Below are 15,007 nucleotides of genomic sequence, written 5' to 3'. Positions count from 1 at the left end.
ATTTTATTGAGAATTTTTGTATCGATGTTCATGAGCAAGACTGGTCTGTAATTCTTTATCTTGGTTGAGTCTTTGTGTGGTTTTATCATCAGGGTAACTATAGCTTTTGATTTTGGGTTTAATAAACATGGGTGGAGACATGAGTATCATTTCTCTAGAATCTTGGCATCCAAATTGGCCTCTTTAAGAGACAGATGTTCAATTCCTAGGATTTGGAAAACTATCTCAAGTGAAACAAAGCATGAGATGCTTTGAATGTGGGCATAGTTTTCCAGGCTACTTCTAGCTGGTTGGGGGCACTGTTCATCTTATGGTAATCCAAAGAAAATTTAGAATTATAATCAAGACCTGACTGGAATATCCTTTGAGTCTTGATCATCTCAGGCAGCCAGCAGTCTTGAATCTGTTCTGGATGTAGAACTCAGACATCTGGGCCATCTGTTCCTACCAGAGAGTTCTCAGGTGGTCTTCTTTGATCAAACTGCATTTTTCTATATCAGAATGAATCCACAGACTCTCATTTCCTGTGGAAACAAAAACAAAATCTCTTCTCCAAAGTAACATACATTTTGACTTCAATTTTGAAGGTATTTCAAATCTATCTTGGATTAATTCAGCAGCATTTATAAACAAATATCTTTTAGCAGCTGTTGCTCCTTCCTCAGCATTCAAACAATTCAAAGAGTGTATAATAGCATACAGTATCAAGATTCTTTGTATATTTTCCATCTTTGTGTGGCTTTATTTTAACTTCTATTTCTATTATATTTACTTTTACTTTTTGTACTTTTACTTTTTGAGACAGGCTTAGGCAGGCTGGAGAGCATGGCAAATTTCTGCCACCATACAGAGAGATCTCCTCTGCTTGCTAGAGGCAAACAAGTGCTCTCATCTAAGAGATGCTTCCTGACTCCGCTTTAGTTGCAAAATCCTGCAGCTTTTTTAAGAGTTTTTGCCATGAAACATTTAAACATGTTGATGAAAAGCTGAATGCATGCTTCTCGGTTTTCAGTCATAGCAGGAAAAAAAGCTGTCTGTTTTAAAATGCCAGTTTTCTGGGCTGTCCTGCCAGGGCAAACTCTGACACTTTCAGGCAGGCAGCCCGAAGCACTGTGAGCAGAATGCTGCAGCTTGCTTCCTTGCAAGGACCTTGAAATGCCATAGAGTTGTGGCGATAAAAATGGCTACAGCTGGTACCTCCAGGTACCTCCAACATAAGGCTGGAAAGCTAAGGAATGGGCTGAATCTAGCTCTAAAAGCCACGACTTTATTCCTTTCCATAAAGACAATGTGGTCAGTAAAAGAGAGATATACAGTAAAGAGAGATGCAAAGACAATGAAAACCTCTAAACGTTTTACAGTGTGTTAAAAATATATGCAGGCTAAAGGTTGAAGTTCTTAAAAGTAAAAAAGAGAGTAGTTGGGTATGGCAATACACACATTTAATCCCAATGCCTGGGAGGCAGAGACAGACAGATCTCTGTGAGTTCAAATACAGCCTGGTCAACAGAGTTATTTCAGGACAAAGATATACAAAGAACTGTCTCAAAAAGTAAAAATAAATAAAATAGAGGTTAAAATAAAGCCACACAAAGATGCAAAATACACAGAGAATCTTGATACTGTATGTTATTATGCTCTCTTTTAATTGTTTCAATGGTGAGAAAGGAGAAACAGCTGCTAAAAGATATTTGATTATTAATGCTGCTGAACTAATCCAAGATAGATATTTTGAAAATACCTTGACTTCAAAATTTGGATCTAAGGATATGATACTATAGAAAAGAGATTCTTCTTTGGTTTTCACGGAGGATGAGACCCTGTGGATTGCTTCTATCCCAATATGGTATGATAGATAACAACCTCCTGAAAGTTTGCTGTAAACACACTCAAAAAATTACTTCACTCAATTGCAGACTGAGATGAAACTCGCACATAGTATACACCAGAAAAGAACTGATTAGCTGCGTCTCTATATAGCAGGAAGAAGTTTGGAGAGGAAAAACTGTGCCCATGTTGCCAAATATTGTTTATAAATATTCTTTTACATTTAAAGGGGGGTATGATATAGATATGAATAATTTGCATTGGTATAGATTTTAAGGTCAATTTTCTTTTTTTATTCAAAGTTTATTAAATTATAAAAGTTTCCATTTCCTCCCCTCCTCCCAGCACCCTTCCACTCCCCCCATTCCCTCTCCTCCTTCCTCTCCATCCCAAAGAGCAGTCAGGGTTTCCTGACCTGTGGGAAGTTCAAGTTCCTCCCCCCTCCCTCCAGGTCCAGGAAGGTGAGTATCCAAACAGACTGGATCCCCAAAATCCAGTATATGCAGAGGAAACGAGTCCCAGTGTCATTGTCAATGGCTTTTCAGAAAGACTCCTGGCCAGCCACATTCCGAGAATCCAGCCACATTCCAAGAATACGGCCACATTCAGAGAATCTGGTTGGATCACATGCTTGTTCAGTCCCAGTCTAACTGGCCTTGGTGAACTCTCATTAGATCAGTCCCATTGTATCAGTGGGTGATGGCACCCCTCGGGGTCTGATTTCATTTTTCATTTTCTTCCTCCTTCTGCTCCTCATTTGGACCTTAGGGGGCTCAGTCCGGTGTTCCAATGTAGGTCTCCTTCTGTATCGCCATCAATCGTCAGATGAAGTTTCCCTCTGGTCTTGCCTTCTTTGCTCACGTTCTCTTTCCTTCTGCTTCATGTTTGGACCTAGGGAGTTAAGTCCAGTGTTCGAATGTGGGTCTCTGTCTCTATCTCCATCCATCGCCAGATGAGTGTTCTATGGTGAAATGCAAAATATTCATCAGTATGGTTGTGGGCCAAGGTCCGTTCAGGCACCCTCTACTCTGTCCAGAGAACAATCTGGGGATCTCTCCTTGGACCTGGGATCCCCTTTATAATCAAGTCTCTTGTAAATCCTAAAATGACTCCCTTAGTTGAGATATATACTTCCCTGATCCCATATCCATCCTTCCTCCCTCCCCCCTATAACAGTCCCCCTAGCTTTCCCCATTCCTCCCCTATTCAATTCTCTCTAACCCTCTCCCCTTTCAACATCCCCCACCCCCCATGCACCCGAGGTTACCTGGTACTCTTTCCTATTTCCAATCTCCAGGCAGATAACTGCATGATTTTCTTCAGGTTCACTTTCTTATTTAGCTTCTCTAGGATCACGAACAATAGGCTCAAAGACCTTTAATTATGGCTAGAATTCACTTATGAGTGAATACATACCATATTCCACTTTTTGGGTCTGGCTTCCCTCACTCAGTAAAGCATTTTCTATGTCCATCCATTTGCATGCAAAATTCAAGATGTCATTGTTTTTTTTTTTCAAAGTTTATTAAATTATAAAAGTTTCCATTTCCGCCCCTCCTCCCAACACCCTCCCACTCACCCCCTCCTCCTCCCTCTCCATCCCTAAGAGCAGTCAGGGTTTCCAGCCCTGTGGGAAGTTCAAGTTCCTCCCCCCTTCCTCCAGGTCCAGGAAGGTGAGTATCCAAACAGACTGGATCCCAAAAATCCAGTATATGCAGAGGAAACAAGTCCCAGTGTCATTGTCAATGGCTTTTCAGAAAGGCTCCGGGTCAGCCACATTCAGAGAATCCGGCCACATTCAGAAAATCTGGTTGAATCACATGCTCGTTCAGTCCCAGTCCAACTGGCCTTGGTGAACTCTCATTAGATCAGTCCCCTTGTATCAGTGAAAAAAAAAAACACAGGACCGCGGGGGATGTCATTGTTATTTACCGCTGAGTAGAACTCTAATATATATATATATATATGTTCCACACCTTTTTTAATCATTCTTCTATTGAGGGGCACCTAGGTTGTTTCCAGGTTCTGGCTATTACAAATAGTGCTGCTATGAACATAGTTGAACAAATGCTTTTGTGGTATGATAGGGCATCTCTTGGGTATATTCCCAAGAGTGGAATTGCTGGGTCTTGAGGGAGGTTGACTCCCAGTTTCCTGAGAAACTGTCACACTGATTTCCACAGTGGCTGCACAAGTTTGCATTCCTACCAACAATAAATGAGAGTTCCCCTCTCTCCACATCCTGTCCAGCATAGGTTATCATTGGTGTTTTTGACTTTAGCTAATCTGACCAGTGTAAAATGGTATCTCATAGTTGTTTTGATTTGCATTTCCCTGATCGCTAAGGAGGTTGAGCATGACCTTAAGTGTCTTTTGGCCATTTGAAGTTCTTCTGTTGAGAATTCTCTGTTCAGAGCAGTACCCTATTTTTTAATTGGGTTAATTGGAGTTTCAGTGTCTAGTTTCTTGAGTTCTTTGTATATTTTGGAGAACAGGCCTTTATCTGATGAACGGTTGGTGAGGCTCTTCTCCCAGTCGGAAGGTAGCCATTTTGTCTTACTGACGGTGTCCTTTGCTTTACAGAAGCTTCTCAGTTTCAGGAGGTCCCATTTATTCATTGATTCTCTTATTGTCTGTGCTACTGGGGTTATACCTAGGAAGTAGCCTCCTGTGCCTATATCTTGAAGACTATTTCCCACTTTCTCTTCTATCTGGTTCAAAGTGGTCTGATTAATGTTGAGGTCTTTAATCTATTTGGACTTGATTTTTGTGCATGGTGATAGATATGGATCTACTTTCATTCTTCTACAAGTTGACATCCAGTTATGCCAACACCATTTGTTAAAGATGCTTTCTTTCTTCCATTGCATACCTTTAGCCCCCTTGTCGAAAATCAAGTGTTCATAGGTTTGTGGGTTAATATCTGGGTCTACTATTCGATTCCATAGGTTGACTTCTCTGTTCTTATGCCAGTACCAAGCTGTTTTCAATACTGTAGCTGTGTAATAGAGTTTGAAGTCAGGGATGGTTATACCTCCAGAAGTTCCTTTATTATATAAGATTGTTTTGGCTATTCTGGGTTTTTTATTTTTCCATATAAACTTGATGATTGTTCTCTCAAGGTCTGTGAAGAAGTTTAATGGGATTTTGATGGGGATTCCATTGAATCTATAGATTGCTTGTGGTCGAGTTGCCATTTTTACTATGTTGATCCTCCCAATCCAAGAGCAAGGGAGATCTTTCCATTTTCTGGTATCCTCCTCTATTTCTTTCTTCAAAGACTTAAAGTTCTTGTCAAATAGGTCTTTTACTTCCTTGGTCAGAGTTATCCCAAGATATCTTATGCTATTTGTGGCTATCGTGAAAGGTGAAGTTTCTCTGATTTCCCTCCCTGCTTCTTTATCCTTTGTGTATAGGAGGGCAACTGATTTTTTGGAGTTGATCTTGTATCCTGTCACATTACTAAAGGTGTTTATCAGTTATAGGAGTTTTTTGGTAGAGCTTTTGGGGTCGCTCACATATACTATAATATCGTATGCAAATAATGAGAGTTTAACTTCTTCTTTTCCAATTTGAATACCCTTGATCCACTTATGATGTCGTATTGCTATTGCTAGGACTTCTAGCACAATATTGAAGAGGTATGGGGAGAGTGGACAGCCTTGTCTTGTTCCTGATTTCAATGGAATGGCTTTGAGTTTCTCTCCGTTCAGTTTCATGTTAGCTGTTGGCTTGCTGTAAATAGCTTTTATTATATTTAGGTATGATCCTTGTATCCCCAATCTCTTCAACACCTTTATCATAAAGGGATGTTGGATTTTGTCAAATGCTTTTTCAGCATCTAATGAAATGATCATATGGTTTTTTTTCTTTCAGTTTATTTATATGATGGATTACATTGATAGATTTGCGTATGTTCAACCATCCCCGCATCTCTGAAATGAAGCCTACTTGATCATAATGGATAATTTTTCTAATGTGTTCTTGGAATCGGTTTGCCAGGATTTTTTTGAGAATTTTTGCGTCAATGTTCATGAGTGTGATTGGCCTGTAATTCTCTTTCTTGGTTGTGTCTTTATGTGGTTTTGGTATTAGGGTAACTGTAGCTTCATAAAAGGAGTTAGGCAGTGACTCTTCTGTTTCTATATTGTGGAATACGTTAAGGAGTATAGGTATTAGCTCTTCCTGGAAGTTCTGGTAGAATTCTGCATTGAAGCCATCTGGCCCTGGGCCTTTTTTGGTCGGGAGGTTTTTGATAACAGCTTCTAATTCTTTGCGACTAACAGGTCTATTTAGATTGTTCACCTGGTCTTGATTTCACTTTGGTAAATGGTATTTATCTAAAAACCAATCCATTTCTTGTACATTTTCCAACTTTGTGACATATAAACTTTCGTAGTAAGATCTAATGATTCTCTGAATTTCCTCTGTGTCTGTGGTTATGTCCCACTTTTCATTTCTGATCTTATTAATTTGAGTGTTCTCTCTCTGCCTTTTGATTAGTTTGGCTAGGGGTTTGTCAATCTTGTTGATTTTCTCCAAGAACCTACTTTTTGTTTTGTTGATTTTTTGGATTATTTTCTGTGTTTCTATTTTGTTGATTTCAGCCTTCAGTTTGATTATTTCCAATCTTCTACTCCTCCTGGGAGAGTCTGTTTCTCTTTTTTCCAGAGTTTTCAGGTGTGCTGTTAAGACTCCAATATGTGCTTTCTCCGTTTTCTTTAAATGGGCACTTAGTGCTATGAACTTTCCTCTTAGCACTGCTTTCATTGTGTCCCATATGTTTGAGTATGTTGTGTCTTTATTTTCCTTAAATTCAAGGATGACTTTAATTTCTTTCTTTATTTCTTCCTTGACCCAGGGATGATTCAGTAGTTGACTGTTCAACTTCCACGCATTTGTAGGCTTTCTGGTGTTAGAATTGTTATTGAATTCTAACTTTATACCGTGGTGATCTGACAAGACACATGTGGTTACTAAATTTTTTTTTGTTTCTATTGAAGTTTACTTTGCCACCAAGTATGTGGTTAATTTTCGAGAAGGTTCCATGAGCTGCAGAGAAGAAGGTATATTCTTTCCTATTTGGGTGGAATGTTCTATAGATATCTATTAAGTCCATTTGATTCATTACCTCTAGTAATTCTCTTATTTCTCTGTTGAGTTTCTGTTTGATTGACCTGTTCTTTGGTGAGAGAGGTGTGTTGAAGTCTCCTACTATTAGTGTGTGTGGTTTGATGACTGCCTTGAGTTCTAAAAGTTTTTCTTTTACATAAGTGGGTGCTTTTATATTAGGGGCATAGATATTCAGAATTGAGACTTCCTCCTGATGAATTGTTCCGTTATGAGTATGAAATGTCCATCTCCATCTCTTCTGATTGATTTTAGTTTGATGTCGATTTTGTTAGATATTAGAATGGCCACACCAGCTTGTTTCTTAGGTCCGTTTGCTTGGAAAACCTTTTCCCAACCCTTTACTCTGAGTAGATGTCTATCTTTGTGTTTGAGGTGTGTTTCTTGTAAACAGTAGAATGTTGGATCCTGTTTTCGTATCCAATCTCTTAGTCTGTGCCTTTTTATAGGTGAGTTGAGTCCATTAATATTAAGTGATATTAATGACTAGTGGTTGTTGATTCCGGTTACTACCTTTTTTTGTGTGTGTGTGTAGTAGAGCTTTTGTGTTGCTGAATCTTTCCCAGTAAGCCACCACTTTGTGGTGCTACCCTGTAGCATGAGGGCCAGCTTGTTGGGGTTTCCGTCCCGCCCGGTACCCCAACAGCCGGCAAATCCCAAAGAGAAATTACACACAGGACTCCATAAGGTTATAAACTGAATGGCGCATTAGGTCAGGTTTCTTGTTAACTCTTATAACTTATGTTACCCCATTATCCTTATCTATGTTAGCCACATGGGCTCAGTACCTTTCTCAGTGTGACAGCTTACATGTTGCCTCTTCGGTGGTCTGCCCAGGAATGGCTGAGAGAGAGCTTCTGCTTCCAGAATACTCCCAGTCTCTTTGCTCCACCCCTACTTCCTGTCTGGCTTTCCCGCCTATACTGCCTGCCTGGCCAATCAGCGTTTTATTAAAATATGATTGACAGAATACAGATAATTCTCCCGCACCATTTCCCTCTTTTTTTTTTTAAACAAAGGAAAATACCCATAATCCATTTGTTGGGAATGTGGGCGTAGTATCCAGGCTACTTCCTGCTGGTTGGGGGCGCTAATTATCTTATGGGGACCTAAAGAAAATTTAGAGTTATAATCAAGTCCTGACTGGAGTATCCTGTGTGTCTTGATCATCTCAGGCAGCAGTCTTGAATATGTTCTGGATGTAGAATTCAGACATCCAGGCCATCTGTTCCTGTTGGAGATTTTTCAGGTGGCCTCCCTTGGTCAAAGGTGATTTTTCTTAACTCTGAATAAATCCAGAGCCTCTCGTTTTCTGTGGAAACAAAAGCAGAATCTCTTCTCCAAAGTAACATACCTTTTGACTTCAATTTTGAAGCCAAGGTATTTTCAAAATACCTATCTTGGGTTAGTTCAGCGGCATTTATAAACAACAGTCCTTTAGCAGCTGTTGCTCCTTCCTCAACAATCAAACAATTCAAAGAGAGCATAATAGCATACAGTATGAAGATTCTCTGTGCATTTTCCATCTTTATGCAGCTTTATTTTATCTTTTATTTTTTCTTTTAACTTTTGGCTTTTTGAGACAGGTTCTCTGTATATATCTTTGTCCTGGAATAACTCTGTAGACCAGGCTGTCCTTGAACTCACAGAGATCCACTTGTCTCTGCCTCCCAAGTGCTGGGCTCAAAGGTATGTGCTACCACACCTTAAACTCACAGAGATATGTCTGTCTCTGCCTCCCAGGCACTGGATTAAAGGTGTGTACTACCACACCTTGAGGTCACAGAGGTCAGTCTACCTCTGCCTCCCTTGTGTTGGGATTAAAGGTGTATACCACCACACCCAACTACTCTCTTTCTTTCTTTTTTTTATTTTTAATGACTTTAACCTTTAGCCTGCATATATTTTTAACACACTGTAAACCAGTTAGAGGTTTTTTTTTTCTCTTTGAATCTCTCTTTACTGTATATCTCTCTTTTTCTGACTACATAAGCCTTTAATTTACTAAGCAATATGGAGAGCCGTGGCTTTGACGGCTAGATCCAGCTCATTTTTTAGCTTTCCAGCCTCACGGCTGAGATACCAGCCAGAGCTGTGTTCACTGCCACAACTCTATGGCGTTTCAAGGTCCTTGCCAGCAAGCAAACTGCAACATTTCGTTCACAGACCACACTCAGTAGGACTGCCTGCCTGAAAGAGTCAGAGATTGCCTTGGCAGGACGGCCCAGAAAGCCAACATTTTAAAACAGCACAGCTTTTTTCCTGCTACAGCTTAAAACCGAAAAGCATGCGTTCAGCTTTTCATCAACACCGTTTAAGTGCTTCGCGGCAGGACCTCTTAAAAGAGCTGCAAGGTTTTGCAGCTAAAGCTGAGTCAGGAAGCGTCTCTTAGATGAGAGCATTTGCTTGCCTCTAGCAAACAGAGCAGACACGAGAAATTGCTGCTACCAACAAACCATGCATAATGCTGTTATTTTGTTCTAGAATTACTTCCCAAGCTGTCTCAGGCTTTATGTGGATACAGTTGTCCACACGTTGGCGCCATTTGTAGCATGAGGGCCAGCTTGTTGGGGTTTCCGTCCCGCCCGGTACCCCAACAGCTGGCAAATCCCAAAGAGAAATTACACACAGGACTCCATAAGGTTATAAACTGAATGGCGCATTAGGTCAGGCTTCTTGTTAACTCTTATAACTTATGTTACCCCATTATCCTTATCTATGTTAGCCACATGGGCTCAGTACCTTTCTCAGTGTGACAGCTTACATGTTGCCTCTTCGGTGGTCTGCCCAGGAATGGCTGAGAGAGAGCTTCTGCTTCCAGAATACTCCCAGTCTCTTTGCTCCACCCCTACTTCCTGTCTGGCTTTCCCGCCTATACTGCCTGCCTGGCCAATCAGCGTTTTATTAAAATATGATTGACAGAATACAGATAATTCTCCCGCACCACTACCCAGATTATTAGAAATTGATTAATCAAGATGTGAGAATTAGCCAATAAGAGGCTAGAAATAATGGGTCATCAGTGTTTTAATGAATACAGTTACTGTGTAATTGTTTCGAGTGTAAGCTAGCCGGGATCCGGGCGGCTGGAAGCAGCCCACTGCTCCTTATGCAACAGCTCCTTATATTTCTCCTATGTCCCATATGAAATAACAATTATGCTGTTTACAATATTTGTAATTGTCCGGGCGGGATCCTATTTTTCTGAGTCATATTAGAGGTCATACTCAATTACCTGGACTCCTGAACAAGGGTAATCAACTCGCACATGCATATACCCAAATATTATTTGCCAGCCCAGAAGAAAAAGCTTCTAAACTTTATAAAAAATATCACTTAAATGCTCGTTCTTTGCAGCACCATGTTGGTTGCTCCAGAGCCACTGCCTTACAGATTACCACCGAATGTTCTGTCTGTGCTCCTTTTCATCATACACCCATTGCTGGAGTAAATCCTCATGGTCTTAAACCAAATGACATTTGACAGATTGTTGTTACCCACCTACCCTCAGCTGGAAAGCTGAAATATATGCATGTTTCAGTAGTCACTTGCTCTAAAGTAGTTTTTGTTTCGCTGAATAGTGGAGAGAAAATTAAGGATGTGATAGCTCATTGCCTGATGGCTTTTGCTTATATGGGCTTACCTAATGTTACTAAAACAGATAATGGTCCTGCATACACTAGTGGAAAATTTCAAACTTTTTGTGTAAATAATGATATTAAATACATTACAGGTAATCCATATAACCCTACTGGACAAGCTATAATAGAAAGAATTCAAATGGTTATAAAACAGTATTTCACAAAAATAAATAGAGGGGAGTATATTCTCTTTCCCAATACACAATTAGCTTCTATTTTATTTACTCTAAATTTTTTAACTGTGGATTGTGAGGGTCACTTGGCCATGGAAAGACATTGGTATAAAAGTTCTTGGTGTTTAGGATGAGTACGATGGAAAGACCTTATTACGGGACAATGGAAGGAGCCCACGCCCGTGTTGGCTAGGGTGAGAGGAGCTGTTTTTGTTTTTCCTCCAGGAACAGAGAAGCCCATTTGGGTACCAGAGGGATATGTTCGGCCTGTGGAAAATGATGAGAAAGGATCCTGTGATGAGGCTGAGAATGACACCTTTCATTCTCTTGATGAGCCTCCTAGTGAGTCCCAATCAAGCAGAAAACAGTGTGTGAAGCCTGGTAAGAAACCCCCTTATATTGATCAGTGATCCAAGATAGTTCTTTGTATTTATCTTTTTATTTCTCAAACTATACTGCTGGAACTGCTTTAAGCAATATGGCGATAGAACAGGCTTCTATTAATCAAACCTTTTCCTTTGTGATGCTTTATGCTTTGTTACATTTTTTGGGCTATGAATATTACTTTAAAGGAATCCTGTACAAGTGAGTGTAGTTCCTATCTTTCTTTTTTGGAATATTTCTCTGAGAGTCCAGGCACTATTAAATCCTGTGTTTGTTTTAGTTCTCTTTCTTTTTTTCTTTTCCTTTTTGTAGTGTGGAATAGCACCTTTGGGAGAAAAGATATTCTTGGTTGTTCTTTCAGAAACTGTGGCCTGAGCGACTGCTGGGATGACCACTCCAGTGTTACCTTGTTGGTTTGGGTACCAGCCATCATACCACTGTCAATTACCAAAAAGGCTAAGCAGACTGAGATGACCCTGCATTGAGAGAAATAAGATTTTGGAGAGACAGCTGCAGTTTTTGCTGTCATTGCGGTGTCTGCTGCTGCAGCCATGGTCACAGGACTGACAATAGCACAAACATTGTTGGTATCGGACATCGTGGATAAACTGGCGAGACAAGTCAATGATGCTCTCCAGACTCAGAATGCCCTGAATTTCCACATTAAATTTGGACTTTCAAGTTTAAATTAAGAGACTTCCCTATTGTAGGAGCAGGTGAACTTATGGCTAGTACAACAAATGTCTTGTTCACATTTTTTATTTTTCCATTTGAATGACATCTGTTAATATTACTAATGCCGCTTATTTGGTGAAACATCTCAATGGTTACTTGGATAGCCCTTGAAATGTTACAATTTGCACAACAGATTTTTGATAGCTGTGTGCCCTCTTTTAGCCAAAGAGTTGGTAGAATACCATAGCCCAAATTGAAGGCTGGGTTCAGTAGTGATTGGGGACCCTATTGCTGGCAATCTTAATACCTGTTGCCATGGGCATTCATCTCTGAATTCTGTTTAAGATCAGACAACCCATGAGAATGCAGCATATGGTCACTTAGCAAGTCCTTCTGAGCCTGTTGACCAGTAACTCAAACATACTCCAGGTTCGGTTGCAAATACTGCACCAACAATGAAGACTCCTCCATAGATGGGCAACTTCTAGATAAGAGGGCCTGTCTAAGACAGGGAAGGGGCCTCCCAAAGACAGGTAAGTCTTTACTCTTCTGAGATGACCTAAGACTGGAGGGACTTCTGTTTTATAAAAAAAAAAAAATAGGGAGGAGATGTTTAGACCAATTGGAGTCCTGGCCTTCAGCTACTCTTTCCTGCTAGAGCCTTCTAATTGAAGTTACTAAAAGCTGTGCCTTGCCTAGAGGACCAGAGGATGGGATTTTCACATCTTGGCCATTGACTGCTGGGTATTTAAGCCTCCATCGTGCTATTAAAGGAGGGCCTTTTTTTACCAGTGATTGGAGGTCTGTGTGTCTGTCTATCTCTGTGTGTGCTCCCTCAACCTCCAGTGATGGAGGAGGGTCATCTGTCTATGTATTAATTTCATTGGTTAATAAAGAGACTGCCTTGGCCCTTGATAAGACAACAGTTTAGATAGGTGGAGTAGACAGAACAGAATGCTGGGAAGAAGGGAAGTGACACAGACACCATGATTACCCTTCCCGAGACGGTCGCTGGCTAGACTCATGCGGTAAGAATGAGTCTAGAAATGTTAGAAATGGGTTGAATCAATATGTGACAGTTAGCCAATAAGAGGCTACAGATAACGGGCCAGGCATTGTTTAAAAGAATATGGTTTCTGTGTAATTATTTTGGGGATAAGCTAGTCGGGATCCAGATGTGAACACAGCCCAGCTGCTTCCTTTTGCAACACTCCAGCCCCTTGACTGAAGCTGTTGAACTTGATTCTAGTGCATAGAGCACAGACGGGGGAGGAGGGCACGGTGTGTTGCAGATCATCCCAGGCTAAAATGGAGATTTGTTTGTTTGGGGACACTAAGCATTCAATTTCCACAATCCCAATTGGACCTAGGAGCCATTTTGACAGACTACTGGAGTGGACTTAGGTCACGTGAATGGGCATAGATTTTAAAATGGGCACTTGAAGTTCAAAGCCAGATCTGCTGTTGCCCCTGGGATGCCTCTTACAAAATCTTTTTAAATTGGGCTTGTCTGTCCAATACCATCTGTCTCAAATGGCTAATTTTCCTATGTTCTAAGTCTTGAGTTTACCACCCTCCAGGATCTAAAAAAATTTTGCCGCCATAAAGACAAATGGACAGAGCTTGCATATGTCTGTGTTCTTTTAGGCTCTGAACCCTTGCCCTCTCTTAGTAGCCAGTGTCTCACAACACAATGCTGCCAGAGGCACTGTCCCCTTCCCCACTCCCTCAAGCCCACACTACCCAACCCCCTCCCTTGGTTCAAGGTCAACTTCCACCCTAACCAACTTCTCCTCTCCCTCTCCTACCTCATCTCCCTACCCTTGGACCGCCCTGGTGAGCCCCTCCAGATCCTCCCCATGTTCCCTTTTCTCTTCTAGATCTCTCTCAGTTAAAAAGTGGCTAGGTTCCTTTTCTACTAATCCTTCTGCTTACCCATTGCTTTTTCAGTCAGCACCAGATATTAGGGAAGAGTTAAAAAAGGTTGAGGAGGGTCCTCAAGCCCTTATAAAGAAAGTGGTGAAAGTGACCTTTAAAGCTTTAATGTCTGAAAAGCTGAGTCTTCCCAACAGAAAAAGCTTCAAAAATATGCAATCCCATGCCTTAACAGCTGCCCTAAGGTCACGGGAAGAGAAACAAAGGAAGTCATCCTCACAGGCAAACTGTTTCAAGTATGGCCTAAATCATCATGTGGCATGATATTGCACTATGCCTCCTCCTCTGAGGTTATGCCCTATCTGCCAGAAACCTGGACCCACCAGGTGAAGATTGGCAGGATGGATAAAAGTGTTTCCAGCCTCCAGGGAGACGGCAGGTGGGGTGGCTCAGGGTCATGTTGCTTGGTGTCAGAAGCTCTCAACATTTCCTAAAAATTCCACACCCCCTACCATCCAAATGAACAATGGACTCATCAAAAAACAACTCAAGCTCTCCTTTGAGCTCAAGTTATTTTTGCCCTCTCTTCTCCCCATTGCCCTGACTTGCCTCAGGGCTACCCCATGTTCCCCTATGGACCTTAGCCCTTTTGACCTGCATTATGGCAGACCTTTTCTCCTTAACCTTCACCTCCCATCCAAACTTCTCCACTAGAGGGGTACCTACCCAACCTCTCTCTTTTAAGGTCCCTTCTCTGTTCACACCCTGACAGCTGTCTCTCTGTCCCCACACCAGTGGACCCTAATGCTCCTAAACCTGCCTCACTCTTCCCAAGGAACAGAGTACTCCTCACACAGTTATCTCCTAGGTCTCTCAAACCTCGATGGACCAGATCTCACAAAGTAATCCTCACCACCCCCTTGAGTGTCAAGCTCTTGGGACACCAATGCTGGTACTCTCTATCCAGGCTCAGATATGAGACTATGCCCTTTTTTCCAAAGAGAGACTAAATGATTTTCATAATTATATCTTCAATTTTCCATAATCCCTATATCTAAAGAGTCTGGAATGTTAACTTTGGAGCATAGCCCCCAGCTCCTTGCATCTATCCCAGCCCCCAGGCCTAATCCTTGTATTGGTCTGGACTTCAAATTCCAGCAAGCCAGGTCCTGACCCCTCCCTGAAGGGGGGTTCAGGACCACTCCCATAGAGTATTTAAGTGAACTCCCAAAAGAGGAGCACGTGGTCCCTTTTCTGGTCATGTTTGAGGCCTCCAGGTTCCTTCTTGGGGCCACCCAAGAG

At 41.3% G+C, this 15,007-nt stretch overlaps 1 pseudogene; it reads right to left on the bottom strand.

The window, feature by feature from the left end:
- Positions 1-11,753, bottom strand: part of LOC148117426 (SH2B adapter protein 1 pseudogene) — a 91,864-nt pseudogene extending 80,111 nt beyond the window's left edge.
- Between the last annotated feature and the right edge of the window lie 3,254 nt (positions 11,754-15,007).

This window comes from Myodes glareolus, chromosome X (genome assembly GCF_982192425.1).
Source record: "Myodes glareolus chromosome X, mMyoGla1.1, whole genome shotgun sequence".
NCBI classification, from domain to species: Eukaryota; Metazoa; Chordata; class Mammalia; order Rodentia; family Cricetidae; genus Myodes; species Myodes glareolus.
The sequence above is the reverse complement of the archived record's forward strand: the minus strand, read 5'-3'. Positions and strand labels throughout refer to the sequence as shown.